Source organism: Microcaecilia unicolor, chromosome 3 (assembly GCF_901765095.1).
Source record: "Microcaecilia unicolor chromosome 3, aMicUni1.1, whole genome shotgun sequence".
Lineage (NCBI taxonomy): Eukaryota > Metazoa > Chordata > Amphibia > Gymnophiona > Siphonopidae > Microcaecilia > Microcaecilia unicolor.
Window position 1 is genome coordinate 240,101,733 of NC_044033.1, and position 19,847 is coordinate 240,121,579.

Below are 19,847 nucleotides of genomic sequence, written 5' to 3' on the forward strand. Positions count from 1 at the left end.
GTGTCTGTGAGAATGAGTGTGTGTGTGATGTGTGTGGAAGTGTGTATGTGTGACACAGTGAGTGTGAGAGAGTGTGTTTCACACAGATACAGTGATTGGGAGAGAGAGAGTGAGACTGTGTTCGAGTGTCTGTGTGAGAGAGAGAGTGAGACTGTGCGCGAGTGTCTCTGAGAGAGAGAGTGTGTGTGTGGGAATGAGAGTGTGTGTGAGAATGAGTGTGTGCCAGGATGGTCCCCCCTCCTGCAAGGTGCCCCCTCCCTGTCTCCCTGCCATGTGTGTGTATTTGTGAGAGAGTGAGTGTGTTTGTGAGAGAGTGTGTGTGTGGGAATGAAAGTGAGTGTGAAAATGAGAGTGTGTGGCAGGATGGGCCCCCCTCCCTCAGATGTGGCCCCCTCCCTCTCCTCCTGCCAGGTGCAAGTGTATGTTTGTGAGTGTGAGAGAGTGAGACTGTGTGCGAGTGTCTCTGTGAGAGAGTGTGTGTATGGGAATATGAGTGTGTGTAAGAATGAGAGTGTGTGCCAGGGTGGCCCCCGTCCGCCAGGGTGGCCCCCTCCCTCCCAGGTGCAAGTGTGTGTTTGTGACAGAGAGAGAGAGTGTGTGTGTGGGGGAATGAGCGTGTGTGCCAGGGTGGGGCGCCTGCCTCCCCCTCCCCCCTCCCAGATTTAAGTGTGTGTTAGTGACAGAGAGAGAGTGAGTGTGTGTGAGTGTGTTTGTGAGAGAGAGTGTGTATGAAGGAGAGTGTGTGCCAGGTGAAGGTGAGTGTGTGCCAGGGTGGCCCCCCTCCCTCATTGTCTGCTTTCCTGCCAGGGGCCCCCCTCCCTCTCTGCCCACCTCCTCCTCCTCCAGCCCTCCCTGCCACTTGATCCCGTTCTTCGGTACTCCTCCCCCTGCCTGCTAGCACTGATGTTTACCTCCTCCTCTTCTGTCCCTCCCTGCCTCTTCATTGGCGATCTTCGTGACTCCTCCCCCTGCCTGGTACACACCCACCTTCTCCTCCTCCGGGCCGCCCTGCCACTTGATGTTGTATCTTTGGTACTCCTAGGGCTGGCGCTATAAAAAGAAGCGCTCAGCTGTCCTGAGCGCTAAGTACAAAAAATGTTTTAGAAAATGTAAAAACGCAGCACCGCATGCAGCCTTGAGGCATTGGCTGCTGGCTGTGCAGGCTCCTCCCGTCTCTTATGTCACTGCCCCCGGAGCGACGTAGGGGCAGTGACGTGAGAGACGGGCGGAGCCTGCACAGCCAGCAGCCAATGGCTCAAGGCTGCCTGCGCAGGGTTGCCAGATGGGCGGTTTTCCCGCCCAATTGGGCGGTTTTCCGCAACCCGCCGCAGGAAACTTTTGCCCGCGGCGGGTTGCGGTTGTTTGGGCTGGTTTTGGTTTTTTGGAGCGGGTTTTGGGGCGGATTTTTGGCCGGCAGGGGGTGGGGCTAATGGTGACAGAGGCGGGGGTTTATGACGTTTTGGGCGGGGTTTGCCAACTTATTGGGCGGGGCGATGACGGTGGGGGCAGGGCTGATGACGGTGGGGGCAGGGTGATGATGAAAAGGGACGGGGTTGATGACAGCGGGGGTGGGGGTGATGATGGAAGGGGCGGGGTGATGACAGCGGGGGTGGGGTGTGTGCGGTTTTTGGGCGGGTTTTGGGCTGTTTAGGGTGGGAATTTTTTTTTTTATATGGCAACCCTGTGCCTGCGGTGCTGTGTTTTTGTTTTGTTTTTTTACATTTTTTGTTGTTTGCGCTCAGGTTAGTCAGCTGATTTTTTTTTTTTTTTGTAGCACCGGCCCTGCTGCTGAACATGAAAAGCAGCAGTGGCCGGCAATGGGAGCTGGGGCTGGCGCGGTGGAGGAAAAGTGGGTTGGCAGGGCCCGTCTAGGGCCGGCCGTGGCTACGCCCCTGGCAGCAGTCTTGAGCAGTTCTACTCCTCCCCTGCCTGGGTTGGTGTTTGCTGGGGTGTGGTGTTCAGTGTGTTTGCGGTGTCAACCTTGGGGGGGGGGGGGTGTTTTGGTGACGGGCGGCGACTTTGGTGGGTGGGGGACATGCTGGGGGGTTTTGTTCCATGTGTTAGCGGTGGCAACCTTGGGGGGGTGTTTTGGTGACGGTCGGCGACTTTGGGGGGCAGGGGAAGTTGGGAAAGGCGGATAGTGTGTTTCCAACCTTCTAATGGGACGTCATTTTAGGTTGAGCGCTGTTATTTGCTGAGTGTCATTGCTCCGCCCTCGACGTCATTACGTTTGACGCGTGGGCGGGGCAGACACTCATGGAGCAAAAAAGTGGTCTCAGCCGCCTCACTTTAGAACGTTGGGAAAGTGAGGCTTCATTAGAATGTTGGAGGTGCGTTTTATATAGAGATATAATGAAACAGTAGAAAAAAATCTCCCTTCTCCCCCCAACCTTCCTCCAAGTGACTTCTGTGGCTGCTGCTGAAATACTAAATTAAGAGCCCCCCCCCCCCCCCCCCCCCGGACCTTCTTCAAACCCCTCAAACCTCAGAGACCCTCTGTTTATTCACTTCTTCTAAAGGTGGGAGCACTCAATCGTTGTTCCAGTCCTGCAGCTTCTGTATCTCAGAATTGCTGCTGAAGGGTGGATGTTAATTTTACCTATAGTTGGTTTTTGGATGTTAGTTTTACCTCCAGAAGGCTGGCTATCACCTGCTGTGTTCCAGGAAATGGGGCTACTGAGATGTGTTCGTGGGTTTTATAATTGGTTCGACAGGAGTTACACTGTAGAACACACTTATCTCTGTCCATCCCCAAATATATGCCTCAACAGTCAAAACAATAAAATATCATCTTCCCAGAAACTTCTGCTTAGACATACCTCAAACATCACTGTCACTACTTCTTTCACAATGAAGAGAGAAATAGTTTTTGGGGGGTTACTATAAGCAATGCTGTACACTTCTTGATCGATCCAATAAATTAACTTTTTCTCAAACGGTGTAAATTTAGGAGTTAAAAATTATGATCAGCACCACTTAACTTTCAACAGCTTCTACAGCACCAAGAACCTCCACCAACATGGCCAAGTCTCGCTATTTCTTCAGGGGAGAGGTCCAGATCTATACAGCTTGATAGAGGTCTATAAAATAATGAGTGGAGTTCAACGGGTAGATGTGAAGCGTCTGTTTACGCTTTCCAAAAATACTAGAACTAGGGGGCATGCAATGAAACTACAATGTAGTAAATTTAAAACGAATCGGAGAAAATATTTCTTCACTCAACGTGTAATTAAACTCTGGAATTCATTGCCAGAGAATGTGGTAAAGGCGGTTAGCTTAGCAGAGTTTTAAAAAGGTTTGGACGGCTTCATAAAGGAAAAGTCCATAGACCATTATTAAATGGACTTGGGGAAACTCCACTATTTCTGGGATAAGCAGTATAAAATGTTTTGTACTTTTTTGGGATCTTGCCAGGTATTTGTGACCTGGATTGGCCACTGTTGGAAACAGGATGCTGGGCTTGATGGACCTTTGGTCTTTCCCAGTATGGCAATACTTATGTACATATATATGTACTTATGTACTTATGTATTGTCTTGTTTCTTTTCTCACATAGAAAAAAGATGGGCATCCAAAAGACACATTTCTAGAAACTTAGGCACACAGATTTGAGAATGTACATTTCCACACATTGCGTTAATTCTGTAAAGAGTCACCTAGCTGAAGACGGCATGAACATGTGTAAATATTGTATTCTAGTCATTTCTGCAAATAAATTGACCTCTTACATAATATGGTGCACATATTGTGGATGGCATACACATGTATGGAAGAGGTGCAAAGGTACATACCTAAATTATAGAATCATATGCTATTCTCTGAAGGCAAGTAGGCCATAAGTATTCTCAAATCTGGGTGACATCATCTGGATGAGCTTGGTGTGGACCCTGCCTAGCATATATAGCTACTAGAAAATTCTAGCAGAGTCCTACTGGACAAGCACAAGTGCCTCTTCGCCCGACGTGTAATTGCAGTTCCTCAGTCTATGTTTTTCCGTGGAGCTGGGAGGCCGCTTCTTTGTGGTCAGCACTTTTCACAGATACCTTTTCAGTAGCTTCCCATGCGGGTTTTCCTCATATTTTTCCATAAGTATTCTCAAATCTGGGTGACGTCATCCGACTGAGCTTGGTGTGGACCCTGCCTAGCATATATAGCTACTAGAAAATTCTAGCACTACTACTACTACTTAACATTTCTAAAGCGCTACTAGAGTTACGCAGCGCTGTACAATTTAACATGGAAGGACAGTCCCTGCTCAAGGAGCTTACAATCTAAAAGACAGGTGTACAATCTAAAGACAAGTGTGGAGTCCGTCTGATAGGGAATACTATATTTCACGAAAGGTTAGGTGCCGAACCCAGCATTGAAGAGGTGAGTTTTAAGCAGAGATTTGAAAATGGGTAGGGAGGGAGCTTGGCGTAGGGGTTGAGGAAGATTGTTCCAGGCAAAGGGTGAGGCAAGGCAGAATGAGCGGAGCCTGGAGTTGGCAGTGGTGGAGAAGGGAACTGAAAGGAGGGATTTGTCCTGTGAATGGAGGTTACGGGCGGGGACATAGGGGGAGATGAGGGTAGAGAGGTAGTGAGGAGCCGCAGACCGGGTGCATTTGTAGGTAAGGAGGAGAAGTTTGAATTGTATGCGGTATCTTATCGGAAGCCAGTGAAGTGACTTGAGGAGAGGGGTGGTGTGAGTATATCGGTTCTGGAGGAATATAAGACGTGCGGCAGCGTTCTGAACGGATTGAAGGGGGGATACATGGCTAAGTGGGAGACCGGTGAGGAGTAGGTTGCAGTAGTCAAGGCGAGAGGTAATGAGAGCATGGACGAGAATTCATGTGGTGTGCTCAGATAGGAAAGGGCGAATTTTGCTGATATTGAAGAGGCAGAAGCGACAGGTCTTGACAGTCTGTTGGATATGCGCAGAGAAGGAGAGGGAGGAGTCGAAGATGACTCCGAGGTTGCGGGCAGATGGGACGGGGAGGATGAGGGTGTTATCAACTGAGATGGAGAGTGGAGGAAGAGGAGAGGTGGGTTTAGGTGGAAAGACGAGGAGCTCGGTTTTGGACATGTTCAGCTTCAGGTGGCGGTTGGACATCCAGGCAGCAATGTCGGATAAGCAGGCCGATACCATGGACTGGGTCTCCGCGGTGATGTCTGGTGTGGAGAGATATAGCTGGGTGTCGTCAGCATAAAGATGATACTGAAAACCATGAGATGAGATCAGTGAGCCTAGGGAGGAGGTGTAGATTGAGAAGAGAAGGGGTCCAAGGACAGATCCCTGGGGAACTCCAACAGATAGTGGAATGGGAGTGGAGGAAGATCCACGAGAGTGTACTCTGAAGGTGCGGTGGGAGAGATAAGAGGAGAACCAGGAGAGGACAGAGCCTTGGAACCCAAAAGAGGACAATGTGGTAAGAAGTAAATCATGACTGACAGTGTCAAACACAGCGGATAGATCGAGCAGGATGAGGATGGAATAGTGGCCTCTGGATTTGGCGAGGAGCAGATCGTTGCAGACTTTAGAGAGTGCTGTTTCTGTCAAGTGTAGAGGGCGAAAGCCGGATTGAAGTGGATCTAGGATGGTATGAGAGGAGAGAAAATCAAGGCAGCAACTGTGAACGGTGCGTTCAAGTATTTTGGAGAGGAAGGGGAGGAGAGAGATGGGGCAGTAGTTGGAGGGGCAGGTAGGGTCAAGTGATGGGTTTTTTAGGAGAGGTGTGACTACTGCGTGCTTGAAGGTGTCAGGGACAGTTGCAGTGGAGAGAGAAAGGTTAATGATGCGACAGATGGAGGGGGTAACAGTATTGGAGATGGTGTTAAGTAGGTTGGTGGGGATGGGATCAGAGGAACAGGTGGTGCATTTCGAGGAGGAAAGAAGGCGGGAGGTTTCATCCTCGGTGATCTCAGGAAAGGAGGAGAAAGAGGCCATGGTTGGTTGGTTGTTGGATAGGGCTACAGGCTGAGGAGGAGGTGGCTTGGTAGTGAACTCAAGGTTGATCTTTTGTACCTTGTCGCGGAAGTAGTCAACCAGTGATTGAGGAGAGAGTGAAGGGGGAGTGGGAGCGGGTTGCACTTTGAGGAGGGAGTTAAGGGTGGTGAAGAGACTACGAGAGTTGGAGCTGAGAGAATTGGTCAATTGGGTGTAGTAGTCCTGTTTTGCAAGGAATAGGGAGAACTGGAAGGAGGATAGCATGAATTTGTAGTGAAGGAAGTGTGAATGGGTACGATATTTCCTCCAGAGGCGTTCAGCGGATCGGGTGCAGGAGCGAAGGTAGCGGATGCAAGGGGTCAGCCAAGGCTGGGGACTAGTACGCTTTGTGGGACGGGAGGTGGATGGAGCAAGGGTGTCCAAAGCAGAGGAGAGAGCGGCATTGTAAGCGGAGACCGCTTTGTCTACAGTCTCAGAGGACATAATGGAGGGGAGGAGATTAGAGATACTAGAGGATAGAGTGGGGGTGTCAATAGCCTGAAGATTCCTGGAGGTGGTGGTTAAAATTGGACGGGGCAGAGGGGGGGGGGGTGAAGAAGTGTGAATGTGATCAGGTGATGATCGGAGAGAGGGAGAGCAGAAGCGTGGAAATTGGAGGGTGAGCCGGAGGAGGAGAGGACTAGGTCAAGACAATGGCCGTCACGGTGAGTAGGGGTGGTGGAGCACAGCTGGAGGTTGAAGGAGGATGTTAGGGTGAGGAACTTAGAAGCGTTAGAGTCGGATGGGTCATCAACGTGAATGTTGAAGTCTCCGAGAATGAGGGACGGTGATGAGGGTTCAAGAAAGACAGAGAGCCACGCATCAAAGTCGGTAAGGAAGGAAGAGAAGGATTTTTCAGGGGGGGCGGTAGATGACTGAGACTCTGAGTGGCAGCGGGTAGAATAGCCGGATGGAGTGGGCTTCAAAGGATGAGAAGCAGTGAGACTGCGGTAGGGGGAGGGGTTGGAAACTACAGGAGGGTGAGAGTAATAGCCCAACGCCTCCACCGCGGCCAACTGGGCGGGGAGTGTGGGAGAAGAGATAACCTCCATGGCAGAGGGGAGATCCAGGTTTCAGTTAGGGCGAGCAGTTGAAGGGAGCGAGAGATGAAGAGATCGTGGGTGAAGGGCAGTTTGTTACAGACTTAGTGGGCATTCCACAGGGCGCATGAGAAGGGGAGGGAAGAGGGGGGGAGGAGGGGAACAGAGACGAGATTGGAGACATCTCGGAATCGTTTGCATGGATAGGACGGGGAGGGGGAGGTCGGGCGGCGAAGGCGACAAAGACGAGGTGTACTAAGGAGGAATGGGGATGGGTTAATGGCAGGAAGGAAGTGTTGAAGGTTAAGAGCTAGGAAGGAGGCGGGGGGACAGGAGGGATGGTGAGGTGGTGGGGGATGAGGGTGAATAGGGTATTGCCGTGGCGGGTAGGGCGGGAGGGCAGCGGGTTCTAGTGGTAGACAGTGGGAGTGGGGGGGAAAGAAGATTAGGAAGGGACAGGGCAAGGAAGAGAACGTGGACAGGGGCCATAAGTAGTGACTGAGGTGAGACAGGTGACTATGGAGTGACTGAGGTGACTGAGGTGTTAAGTAGTTAGATAGAGCTGGAAAGCTGGGTTTTGGACTGGCGAGTAGGTAAGTCAATGGCTGAGAAGCTAGCAGGCAGGTAGGTAAGTCAATGGCTGAGAGGCTTGCGAGCAGGCAGGCAGGTTACTCGATGTGTTGACAGGCAGGCAGGTAGCAGCTGGAACAAGCGGTCAGGAACAAGCTGGGGTAGATGGACAGGAGCAAGCTGGAACAAGCCGGAACAAGTCGTAACACACTGGAACAAGCAGGAACAAGGTGGGCAGAAGCAAGCTGGAACAAGCCGGAGCAAGTTGGAACAAGTCGTAACAAGCGCAGATGCTTCTTCGCGCGACATGTAAATGTAGTTCCACAGTCTACTTTTTTCCATGGAGCTGGGAGACCGCTTCTTTATGGTTTCTCTTCAGCACTTTTCACAGATACCTTATCAGCGGCTTCCCATGCGGGTTTTCCTCATATTTTTCCACAATTTTCTTCACCTTCGCCTTTATTTTTTTAGGTTTTCAGTTCATCAAGTATTCTTTCTTTCTTTTTCATTCAGCTTTTCAGGTCCCCTTCAGGCCTGAGCACCAGCCTCAGTTGAGCCTTGCCTCTTTTTGTCACTCAAGATTGAGGAGTCTAATTTAGCCACAATTCTTTACCTGATGTCCAAGAAGATGTCCAGTGGCTTTAAAAGGTGTGCCCAATGCAGTCAGGTGATTTCAGTAGTGGGACTCATATATCCGGTGCCTTGGGCTTAACCATGAGCCTAACTCTTATTCTCTCTGTTTAAAAATACAGTTAAGGACATAGAAAATGCATCAGGTCCAGCAGGAAAATCTTTTTGGTTCCTTGAAGGATGGTCCATCAACATCGGCACTGGAAGCTTCAAATTCGATGGCTGCTCAGACTTTATCTACTAGTGGAAGAACACCAGCATCGAGGAGATGCTGATATTAGGCCCTGGTACCATCCAGCATCGGACCCAACTCCGAAGATGCATTCGGGTTCGATGTCATCCTCATTGGCACCAAAGGATTGTGATGCTGTGTGTCGAGGGAAACCAAAGAAGCATAATCATTGTCCTCTTCAAAGCACCTCGCTAGTGCTTCTCAATTACCAGCAATGCTGATGACCCGTCACTCCTAAGTGGATAGTTTCCCCTCTTTAGTAGAGGTTCCAATGTCCAGTCCCCGAGCAGCCAGGATCCCACTTCTGATTTGACACTGACCCTTTCTCAGGTTGTCCCTGAACCGACTCCCCAGCCTTTGATAATGCCTGCCCTCAATGAGAAGTCCTAGGGCATGTTCAGGGAGGAGCTGGAGCAGATGTTTCAGCTGCACACCATTCAAGCATCAAGGGTGCTTATGCCAGATGCAGCTCAGCCTCAACTCGTTCCTGAGGCCCCTATTCTGTCTTTGGAGCAGGCTCCGACTCCTGTGCCTTGACGGCTGTCGACATCAACATCAACTCATGATGTACCGCTCTCTACACTGGGACAGGAAGATTCTTTGGAATCTGAAAGTAGGGCATCCTTTGGGACATCGATATACTTCTACTGAGCCAGGGAAGGCACAGACTCACTCTACACATCCGGAGTATTGTGAGGAGTCTGACTTGGACTGCTCATGGGAGTCAAAGGAGAATCCGCACTTCTTGGATGTGTGTTCTGTGGAGTCCCTTCTGTCTCCTCCCTGCCTCAAGAGAGATGTAAAGCTCAACCTGGGAGTCTCTCATTCACATGTTTTGTGAAGGAGATGGCTTTGGCCAATCCATTTAATTTGGAGATGGAGGAGAAGCCTAGGGCAAAGATGTAATCTGTCTTGGACTATGTATCTCCTCCTAAAGAAGGGGATCACAGTTCCATTATACCCTATCCTTAATGATGAAGAATTGGGAATCTCCCCTCTCAGTGCAGGTTGTACTAACTAAGATGGATACTCAGTATCGTATCCAGAAGGCTCCCAGATTCAAGAGAGCACAATTGCCTCACCACTCTCTGGTAGTTGAATCCTCCCTAAAATGAGCCAGAAGTTTCAGGAGTTATGCCTTGGTTCCCCCAGGTAGAGAGATGTGGATCCTGGGCTCATTTGGGAGGAAACTATTAGGCCTCAATGCTCATTAACTGCATCCCAATCTACCAGATCTACATGAGCATATAAAGTGCATAGGAGGCTTAAGTCTTATAGACTCCCTTCCTCAAGAGCAGGCCACTGAGCTTCACCAGTTAGCCAACAAGTAGCTGCAGTGCAGGATATATATGGCCAGCGGGACTTATAACATCTTTGATATTGCATCCAGTCTCTCTGCTATTGGTGTGAGGATCCTTAGACTCTCATGGTTGCATGTCTCTGACCTGGAACCAGTGGTTCAAGCGGTTAGTGGATGTACCTTGCTGAGATAAATTTTTTGTTGACAAGGTGGAGGAGGTATCAGACCTTATCAGGAAATATACTGACACCAATTGCTGTTCAAGAGCACATTGTAGGAAAGAGTGCAAGAAACAATGCGGAGAAATATTCAGGTGTGGAAACTCCTACAGTATGTCATCAAAGTCCAAGCGTATTCGAATTCAATGATTGGAATACATAGAAGCCCTGGTTGATACAGTGGAAGTTTGGGATTTTCTGCCCCTATGAAGAGCTTTTAGAGATAGTCTGCCTGCAGATTACAGCTCTGTCTCAAAAGCAACAGCTTTTTCAGAGAAAATACCTTTTAGAGATAGTCTCCCTGCAGAGAACAGCTCTGTCTCTTAGGCTCTTGACCTCCCTTCCCCCACATTTTTCAAACTTAGTGGGTGTGACTAGTTCTCTCTGGGGAGAGCAGATTTCAGCCTCAAAACCAACCGCTTTTTCAGAGAAGCCACCTTTTAGAGATAGTCTGCCTGCAGATTACAGCTCTGTCTCTTAGGCTCAGTTGGCCGCGGTGGCGGCATCGGGTTACTATTTTCGCCCTCCTGCAGTTTTCAACCTCTCCTCCTGCCACAGTCTCACTGCTTCTCATCCTTTGAAGTTCACTCCATCCATCTATTCTACCCGCTGCCACTCAGAGTTGCAGTCATTTACCGCCCCCCCTGATAAGTCCCTATCTTCCTTCCTTACCGACTTTGATGCCTGGCTCTCCGTTTTTCTTGAGCCCTCATCCCCATCCCTCATTCTTGGAGATTTTAACGTACACACTGATAACCCATCCGACTCATACGCTTCTCAGTTCCTCACTCTAACCTCCTTCAACCTCCAACTGAGCTCCACCACCCCTACTCACCAATCTGGCCATTGTCTTGACCTCGTCCTCTCCTCTCCTCTACCTGCTCACCCTCCAATTTCTGCGCCTCAGCTCTTCCTCTCTCCGACCATCACCTGATCACCTTCACACTTCATCACCCTCCCCCGCAGTCCCGCCCAGCACTAACCACTACTTCCAGGAATCTCCAGGCTGTCGACCCTCCCACCTTATCCTCTATTATTTCTCATCTCCTCCCTTCCATCATGTCCTCCGAGTCTGTTGACAAGGCTGTCTCCGCTTACAATGCCACTCTCTCCTCTGCTCTGGACACCCTTGCACCATCCATCTCCCGTCCCACAAGGTGTACTAATCCCCAGCCCTGGCTGACCCCTTGCATCCGTTACTTTAGCTCCTGTGCCCGATCTGCTGAACGCCTGTGGAGGAAATATCGTACCCATTCAGATTTCCTTCATTACAAATTCATGCTATCCTCCTTCCAGTCCTCCCTTTTCCTTGCCAAACAGGACTATTACACCCAATTGACCAATTCTCTCAGCGCCAACCCTCGTCGTCTCTTCGTCATCCTTAACTCCCTCCTCAAAGTGCCCTCCGCTCCCACCCCCCCCCCCCCCCCACCCCCCCACTCTCACCTCAATCACTGGCTGACTACTTCCACAACAAGGTGCAAAAGATCAACCTTGAGTTCACTACCAAGCCACTTCTTCCTCTTCACCCTTCAACCCTCTCCCTCAACCAACCAACCCAGGCCTCTTTCTCCTCCTTTCCTGATATCACCGAGGAGAAAACCACCCGCCTTCTTTCCTCCTCGAAATGCACCACTTGTTCCTCTGATCCTGGGATATAATACCAATTGCACTAGCTCCCAGGTGGTATACTGCATTATATGCCCTTGTGGGCTTTATTACACAGGACATACCAAACGCCCTTTAAAGAATAGACTGGCAGAACATGTCAGCAATTTACGCCTGAAAAAGATGATGAATCCCCTTGTGGCTCATTGGTATGAATGTAATCATACTATAGAACAATTGAGATGTGTGGTACTTACACAGATTCCTCCAAGCAGTAGTAAGGGAGGTGATGTCAGCGTTCGTCTATTATCTATTGAACAACGTTATATTTATACATGGGGAACAGTGGCGCCTGCGGGTCTCAATCAAGAGGTAGAATGGATTTGAGGGAATGTCTTTTTAAATGCAGTAGGTGTGGCAGTGCATGATGGGAGCATTTAAATATGGCGCTCATACCTCCCCAATTAGCTCCAGCGATACGGCAGTTGGTTCCTGAGCTGAGAAGTCTCATTCAGATATGTAGCTGATTTGAAATGAATAAGTAAGTGAATTTAGATAAAAAAATGTATGGTAATTCAATGTGTATGAAATCAAAATTAAGAATTTAGATTTGGCGGGGTGATAATGGGATTGTATTGTTGTAGATGTGGTGGTGGTTCCTCCTGACGAAGCGAGCGAAATGCGGTCCTGCATAGGGGAACCGATGTTTGCGTAAGGAACAAGTTGACATCAAACGTGGGAGTGAAACTCTCATTCCGCTCATCGAGTACCTGGGAATAATCGAAAGCTGTTTCACTCATATGGAGAACTGTATTAGAGACTCCTATAACAACTTCATGGAGACAAGTTTGGAATTGTGAAGTATTGAATACCCATGTGAAAAGTTGGGACATGATATTTAAACAGATACTAATAGTCTGATAAAGTTCATTATATAGTGAGAATAATAAGAGTATTTGTGTGTATATAAACATTACTAGCAGATAAAATGAAGCGCTGTTATACAGGTATTATGAATGAATGTGGAATGAGTGAATGAGTATTGTTGTTGTTATGCTTTTAAACATGATATGTGCTTAAATTTGGAGCACATTTTGGTAATAAAGAAATTTGTAATAATAAAAAAAGACTGGGGCGAGTTTGCATTTAACATTCAATTTTAATTGCCAGACCTTAGACCATTGTTCTAGCTTCTTCAGATCCTTTTTCATGTTTTCCACTCCCTCCGGGGTGTCCACTCTGTTACAGATCTTAGTATCATCCGCAAATAGGCAAACTTTACCTTCTAACCCTTCGGCAAGGTCACTCACAAATATATTGAACAGAATTGGCCCCAGCACCGATCCTTGAGGCACTCCACTACTCACTTTTCCCTCTGCCGAGCTAACTCCATTCACCACCACCCTCTGGCGTCTGTCCGTCAACCAGTTCCTAATCCAGTTCACCACTTTAGGTCCTATCTTCAGCACATCCAGTTTATTTAAAAGCCTCCTGTGGGGAACCGTGTCAAAAGCTTTGCTGAAATCTAAGTAGATTACGTCCATAGCTCGTCCCTGATTCAATTCTCCTGTCACCCAATCAAAAAACTCAATGAGATTCGTTTGGCACGATTTCCCTTTGGTAAAACCATGTTGTCTGGGATCTTGCAACTTATTGGCTTCCAGGAAATTCACTATCCTTTCCTTCAGCATCGCTTCCATTACTTTTCCAATAACTGAAGTGAGGCTTACCGGCCTGTAGTTTCCAGCTACTTCCCTATCACCACTTTTGTGAAGAGGGACCACCTCCGCCATTCTCCAATCCCTCGGAACCTCTCCCGTCTCCAAGGATTTATTAAACAAATCTTTAAGAGGACCCGCCAGAACCTCTCTGAGCTCCCTTAATATCCTGGGGTGGATCCCGTCCGGTCCCATGGCTTTGTCCACCTTTAGCTTTACAAGTTGTTCATACACACTCTCTTCTGTAAATGATGCTGTATCCACTCCATTTTCATTTGTACTTTTTCCAGTCCATCGCAGTTCTGCTCCAGGATTTTCTTCTGTGAAAACAGAACAAAAGTATCTATTTAGCAAATTTGCTTTTTCTTCATCACTATCTACATAGCGGTTCGCCGTATCTTTTAGTCTCACAATTCCCTTTTTAGTCATTCTCCTTTCACTAATATACCTGAAGAAATTTTTGTCACCCCTCCTTACATTTCTAGCCATTTGTTCTTCCGCTTGCGCTTTTGCCAGACATATCTCTCTTGGCTTCTTTCAGTTTTCTCCGGTATTCCTTCCCGTGTTCCTGTTCTTGAGTTTTTGTGTATTTCTGGAACGCCAACTCTTTAGCCTTTATTTTCTCAGCCACTTGTTTGGAGAACCATATCGGTTTCCTTTTTCTCTTGCTTTTATTTACTTTCCTTACATAAAGGTTTGTGGCCCTATTTATAGCTTCTTTCATCCTGGACCACTGTCCTTCCACTTCTTGTACTTCCTCCCAGCCCATCAGCTCCTTCCTCAGGTATTCCCCCATTTTAGTAAAGTCAGCACGCTTGAAATCCAGGACTTTGAGTTTTGAGTGGCTGCCCTCCACTACAGCAGTCATATCAAATTAAACCGTTTGATGGTCACTGCTGCCCAGGTGGGCACCCACTCGGACATTTGACACGCTATCCCCATTTGTGAGCACCAGATCCAGCGTCGCTCCCTCCCTCGTGGGTTCCGTCACCATTTGTCTGAGCAAAACACTTTGGAAAGCATCCAAAGCACTGATAAAGAAGGCTAAAAGATAATATGAAGGAAAACTTGCTGTGGAGATGAAAACTCATAGTAACACATTTTTCAGGTATAAGAAGCAGAAAGCTGTGAGGGAATTTATGGGACTATTAGATCAGGAAGGAGCAAAAGGAGCACTCAGGGAGGACAAGGCCATAGCAGAGAAATTGAATGAATTCTTTGTTTCTATCTTCAGTCTTTACAGAAGAAGACGTAAGAGATCTACCTGGACCAGAAATGGTTCCAGGGGTCGTGATGTGGAGGAAATGAAAGAAATCTCAGTGAAATTGGAAGACGTACTGAGCCAAATTGAAAAATTAAAGAGTGATAAATCAACTGGACTGGATGGTATACATCCCAGGGTAATGAAAGAACTCAAACATGAAATTGCTGATCTGCTGTTAGTGATCTGTAACATGTCATTATAATTGTCCATAGTAACTGAAAACTGGAGGGTGGCTAATGTGACGCTGATTTTTAAAAAGGGTTCCAGAGGAGACCCAGGAAATTATAGACCAGTAAGCCTGACTTCAGTGCTGGGGAAAATAGTGAAAACTATTATAAAGAATAAAATTACAAAAACACATAGACAAACATGTTTTAATGGGACAGACTCAGCATGGATTCTACCAAAGGAGATCTTGCCTTAACAATTTGCTTCATTTCTTTTATGGTGAGAATACACATGTCGATAAAGTTGAACCAACTGATGTAGTGTATCTAGACTTTCAGAAAGATTTTGTCAGAGTACCTCATGAGAGACTCCTGAGAAAATTAAGGAGTCATGGGATAGAAGACAATCGCCTTTCTATTGATTATGAATTAGTTATTGTACAGAAAACAGAGGGTAGGGATAAATGACCATTTTTCTCAATTGAGGAGGGTAAATAGGACAGTGCTGAAGGGACCAATGCTTTTTAACATATTTATAAATGATATGGAAATCTGAACAACAAGTGAGGTGGTTTAATTTGCAGATCACATGAAACTATTCAAAATTATCAAAATACATGCGGATTGTAAAAACTTGCAGGAAGACCTTAAGAAACTGGAAGGCTGGGCATCCAAATGGGAGATGAAATTTAATGTCATCTACTGCTAGGTTCCACTTTTGGAGTCAGTTCTGAAGAAAAGGACCTAGGTGTCATTGTATACAATACGCTGAAATCTTCTGCCCTGTGTGTGGCAGCAGCCAAAAAAGCAAACAGGATGCTAGGAATTATTAGGAGAGGGATGCAAAATAAGACCATAAATATTATAATACCTCTGTAACACTCAATGGTATGACCTCACCTTGAGTGCTATGTTCAATTCTGGTCCTCATATCTCAAAAATGATATAGTAGAATTAAAAAAGGTTCAAAGAAGAGCTACCAAAATGATAGAAGGGATGGAACTGCTCCAGGGGGGAAATGACTGAGGTCTACAAAATCCTGAGTGGTGTGGAGTGGGTGGAGGTAAATTGACTTTTCACTTATTCAAAATGTACAAAGACCAGGGGACACTCAATGAAATTGCATGGAACTATTTTTTAAACAAATAGCAGGAAATATTTTTTCACTTATAGAATAGTTAAGCTCTGGAACTCATTGCTGGAGGACGCGGTAACAGTGGTTAGTGTATCTGACTTTCACAAAATGTATAACTTCTGTTTAAATGTTGACTCCATGTGATCTCATTACTATGAGACCCATATAACCACCAGCTCCAGGGATATATTATTGCAGCATACACTGTTTCTTATAAATTACTCGGGAGACATGAAGGAATTTTTCTTGTTCTCACATTCAATTTTTCAAGACTTTTATAGATCGTCTGCTGTTCCAAAGTTGCACAATAGCACAAACACTGCAAACTGTAAGCAGATTGTATCATATTTCATGCTGTCACAGCACTTTTCAATGAGATAAGAGGTTGGACTAGAGATGACCAAAGAGAAAGGCTCAAGAACAAATCAATTCACAGGTCCATCTATCAGTCTATTAGGGTGTAATTTGTCACAACCTCTCAATAAAAATTATACAGAAGACCTAACACAGGCCTTTTAGGCACCTTACTTTCTTAGGTACTCAAATAAAAGTTGAGCACCCACAAGGAGGTATAACAAAACTCTATCCTTACTAAGCACAATCTCTGCCACTGGGAATGTAAATGGTGGAAGACCAGTAGCAGTTACCACCTGAGTCTCTTTAAGGATTGCTGCTCCCTTAACATGTTACATTTTTAACTGCTATAAAACATTTTATGCAAATAATGACCCCAGCAATGGAATTACCCTCCCTGCTTATGACCCACTTAATCAATTGCTTACTTATTGGCTTGTCTAGTTGCCTTGCTGGGTCTGCATCGCCCTTATTTCTCTCTCTACCACTCCCCAACCATCCAGCATTGTCCTATCTCTTCCCCCTTTTCCCAACAATCACCAACCCATCAGTCTCCCTTTCCCCCTCCTACTTATTCATGTATTGGTCAATTGGCCCACTGCTTCCTGATGTCAGCACGGCAGCAACAGCATCAGTAAACAGAAGGCAAGCACAGGGACATTGCTCTGTGTGTGCCATTGATGGTTCCACAAACAGGAAGTTACTTCAGCGCTGATGTAACTTCCTGTAGTTCTGGTCTGCAGAGCAGTACTTTGGTTTACACATTCTTACACCAACTCACTAATTTCCCTGAATGAAAAAAAGTATCACCTAGCTTAACTTAAACTTCCTGGAAACAAAGCTGAATTCTTCTAACTGATCCCAAGCCAAAAGGCTAATAAATAAACAGCCGTACAACCTTTCTCGCGCACAAAATTCCAAGGAACAGCAGCTGCCAAGGTATAACTTATACACAGGGCAATGCCCTCCATGCCTTCCTTCAGTTTGCTGGTGCTGCCACTGCCATGGAGACCTGGGAAAGCAATGGGTCTGGCAGAGGAGCCAGCGACCAAGTGAGTGAGTGAGAGGGGGAGAGGAAAGGGAGACAAATGGGGGAATGCAGGATGGTGGTGGTGGTGGTGACAAGGAGAAGGAGAGAGATGACATTGCTGGATGGAAGGGAAAGAAGCAGAAAAACAGGCAATATCAGATAGAGGTTGTATGGGGAGGAGAAATGAGACAATACTGGATGGTGGGAGAGAGAGGCAGAGAGGTGATGCTGGATGGTGAAGGTGCAAAATAAAATTAAGATATCCCCTGACCTGTGGGTAGTGGTATATCCTGGACAGGCTGGAAAACTGGCTCGAATGCTCAGCTGGAAGACCTTCAACAACAGCAGCCAGTGGTCCAGATGTTTTGCAGCTATAATTTGGAATCCCAGTGTCCATTCCTGAAAATATATTCATGGCAGCTGAATATGTTAAGAGTACATTGTTGTAAGGGTTATAAATGTGGAACCCCAGTGTGAGGTTGGGTAAGAGCTCCGAGCTGTTGTTAATCTCCTCCACCACAGATACAAAGGCCAGGAAGTTGTAATAGTACAATAATACAGGGCTTCAAAGATAATAAATGTGAGATAATATGAAATTAGCATCAAACTAAAAAATACAGAAACAGAGACATTGATAATAGACATGAGTGAAATAGGGTTAGGATTAGGATTAGAAAAGGAGTTTGTTACATATTTGTCTGCTAACAAGATGAATAAGTGCACACTCCAGGTTTACCCCAAAATAAGCACATTTCTTTCCTCTCTCTCTCTACCTTCACCCATGTTTTTCCTATTCTTCAGATGGTACTTGCCATACTCTAAATCTTACTACTATTTGGGCTTCTGTCAGGTACTTGTACCTGAATTGGTCACTGCTGGAAGCAGGATATTGGACTAAATGGATCATTGGTCTGACCCAGTCTGCCTATTCTTATGTTCTTAATTGAAATATGAGGTGTGATCAGCTGAATATCTGGCAATAAGTAATCTGCTGAAACAGAGACAATATGTGTAATGTCATTAAAAGACATGAAAAGGGAATTCCAACTACTGCAGTAAGGAGGCGTTTAGATGTGTCCTGGAAATTAGAATCAGTAAAAGCTCATTGATTAAGGTTTTAGGAAATTACAATGCTCAGAGGTTCAGTGATACAGCAGAGAAGAGATTTCTTATCATCCAGTACATAAGGGGTTGGAGAACAGAGAACTGATGGAAGACAAAATGGAACAAAATGTAATACAGAAGAAATTAAGTGACCAGCAAAATTTGCACACAGAGAATGACCTTTGTGAGGGTTAAATTAAAGACAGTGTGTATAGGTCTATAATAAGACAACCTTTAGGTACTGGAGACCAAATGCACAAATGGACATCGATAAGGTGGTGTAATTCAAATGACAAGTGACCAAAATATTGCATAATCTGAAGAACAGGTCACACACTGAGAAGCTGAAGGAGCTAAAGATGCAATGTACAGAAGAAGAAAAGCAAAAAGAAGATGTAATGCAAGATTTCAAATACCTATCTGCTTTCACTAATGTACAAGCAAGTAGTATTTTCAAAAGAATGAAAATCTCAATATTAAGGAGTTAAGGGGATGTCAAAGCAATTAAGTAGGAGTGAACCTCAAAAATAAGATATGAATTTTTTCATTCATAGAGAGATTGGTGAATATCTGATATAGTTCAATACAAAACAGCATCAGAACGCACTTGGGGAAGGCACTGTTCACAATCTGTTTACTCAGGATTTAAGGCTGTCTGAATACTTCCCACTCTCTACAGTGGAAAGTGTGCACAGAGAAAAGGGTATTTCTACCTGCCAGAAAGGTATGAGGTCTTGAGAGAGATGACAGCACATCTAGTTTTTTATTTCTATGATTATTTTAAGGGAAAAAATATAGACAGAAAAATATGAAAGTCTTAGCAGGTAATTTTTCCCCCAGCGAAACTTTCAAAAGGAAAACAGTCATACTTTATCTGAGAGAACTAGTAAAATGTCCACAGGTCACATTTGCAGTGTGCAATTCATGCAGAGAAAACTACCAGCCTGTCTGAGATAGGAGCTAAACCATGATGCTACTTACACTGCTTGTCCTTCAAATGAGGGAACAGTTGTGAAGGATGGTTGATCAACTGAATAATATAGTTCTGAAGCTATGAGTCCCCCAATCATGATGTCCCCATCTCTATGGTATCCTGGTTTTAGGTCTCTTGCTAAGTAATTTCTAAGCATGCACTGACACTCGATTGTCTTCCACAGGATGTCACAGAGCATCAATACAATCAGAACCAGATGAGCTTCCATCTTTAACATTATTGAAACAACTTCTCCTATGATAATTCTCGCACTTCTCACTCCAGTTGTTACACTTGGGTTTTGCAGGGATGATGTACAGTTCTCGATAGAGCTATCAAATTGAATATTTGAATGATAGGCAGAAAATATTAAGTATTAATTAGACCTGTGTCTTTATACACATGGAGAATGAGGAACGAATGTGAAATTTAATGCTTACAGTGAGGTGACGGCTCTATTTCTAGCTGAGCTCAAACACTTGTGAGGAGATCATATGGTCTCTGTTGGGCCCTGCTGCTCAGAGGTTCAGCCTTAAGGGA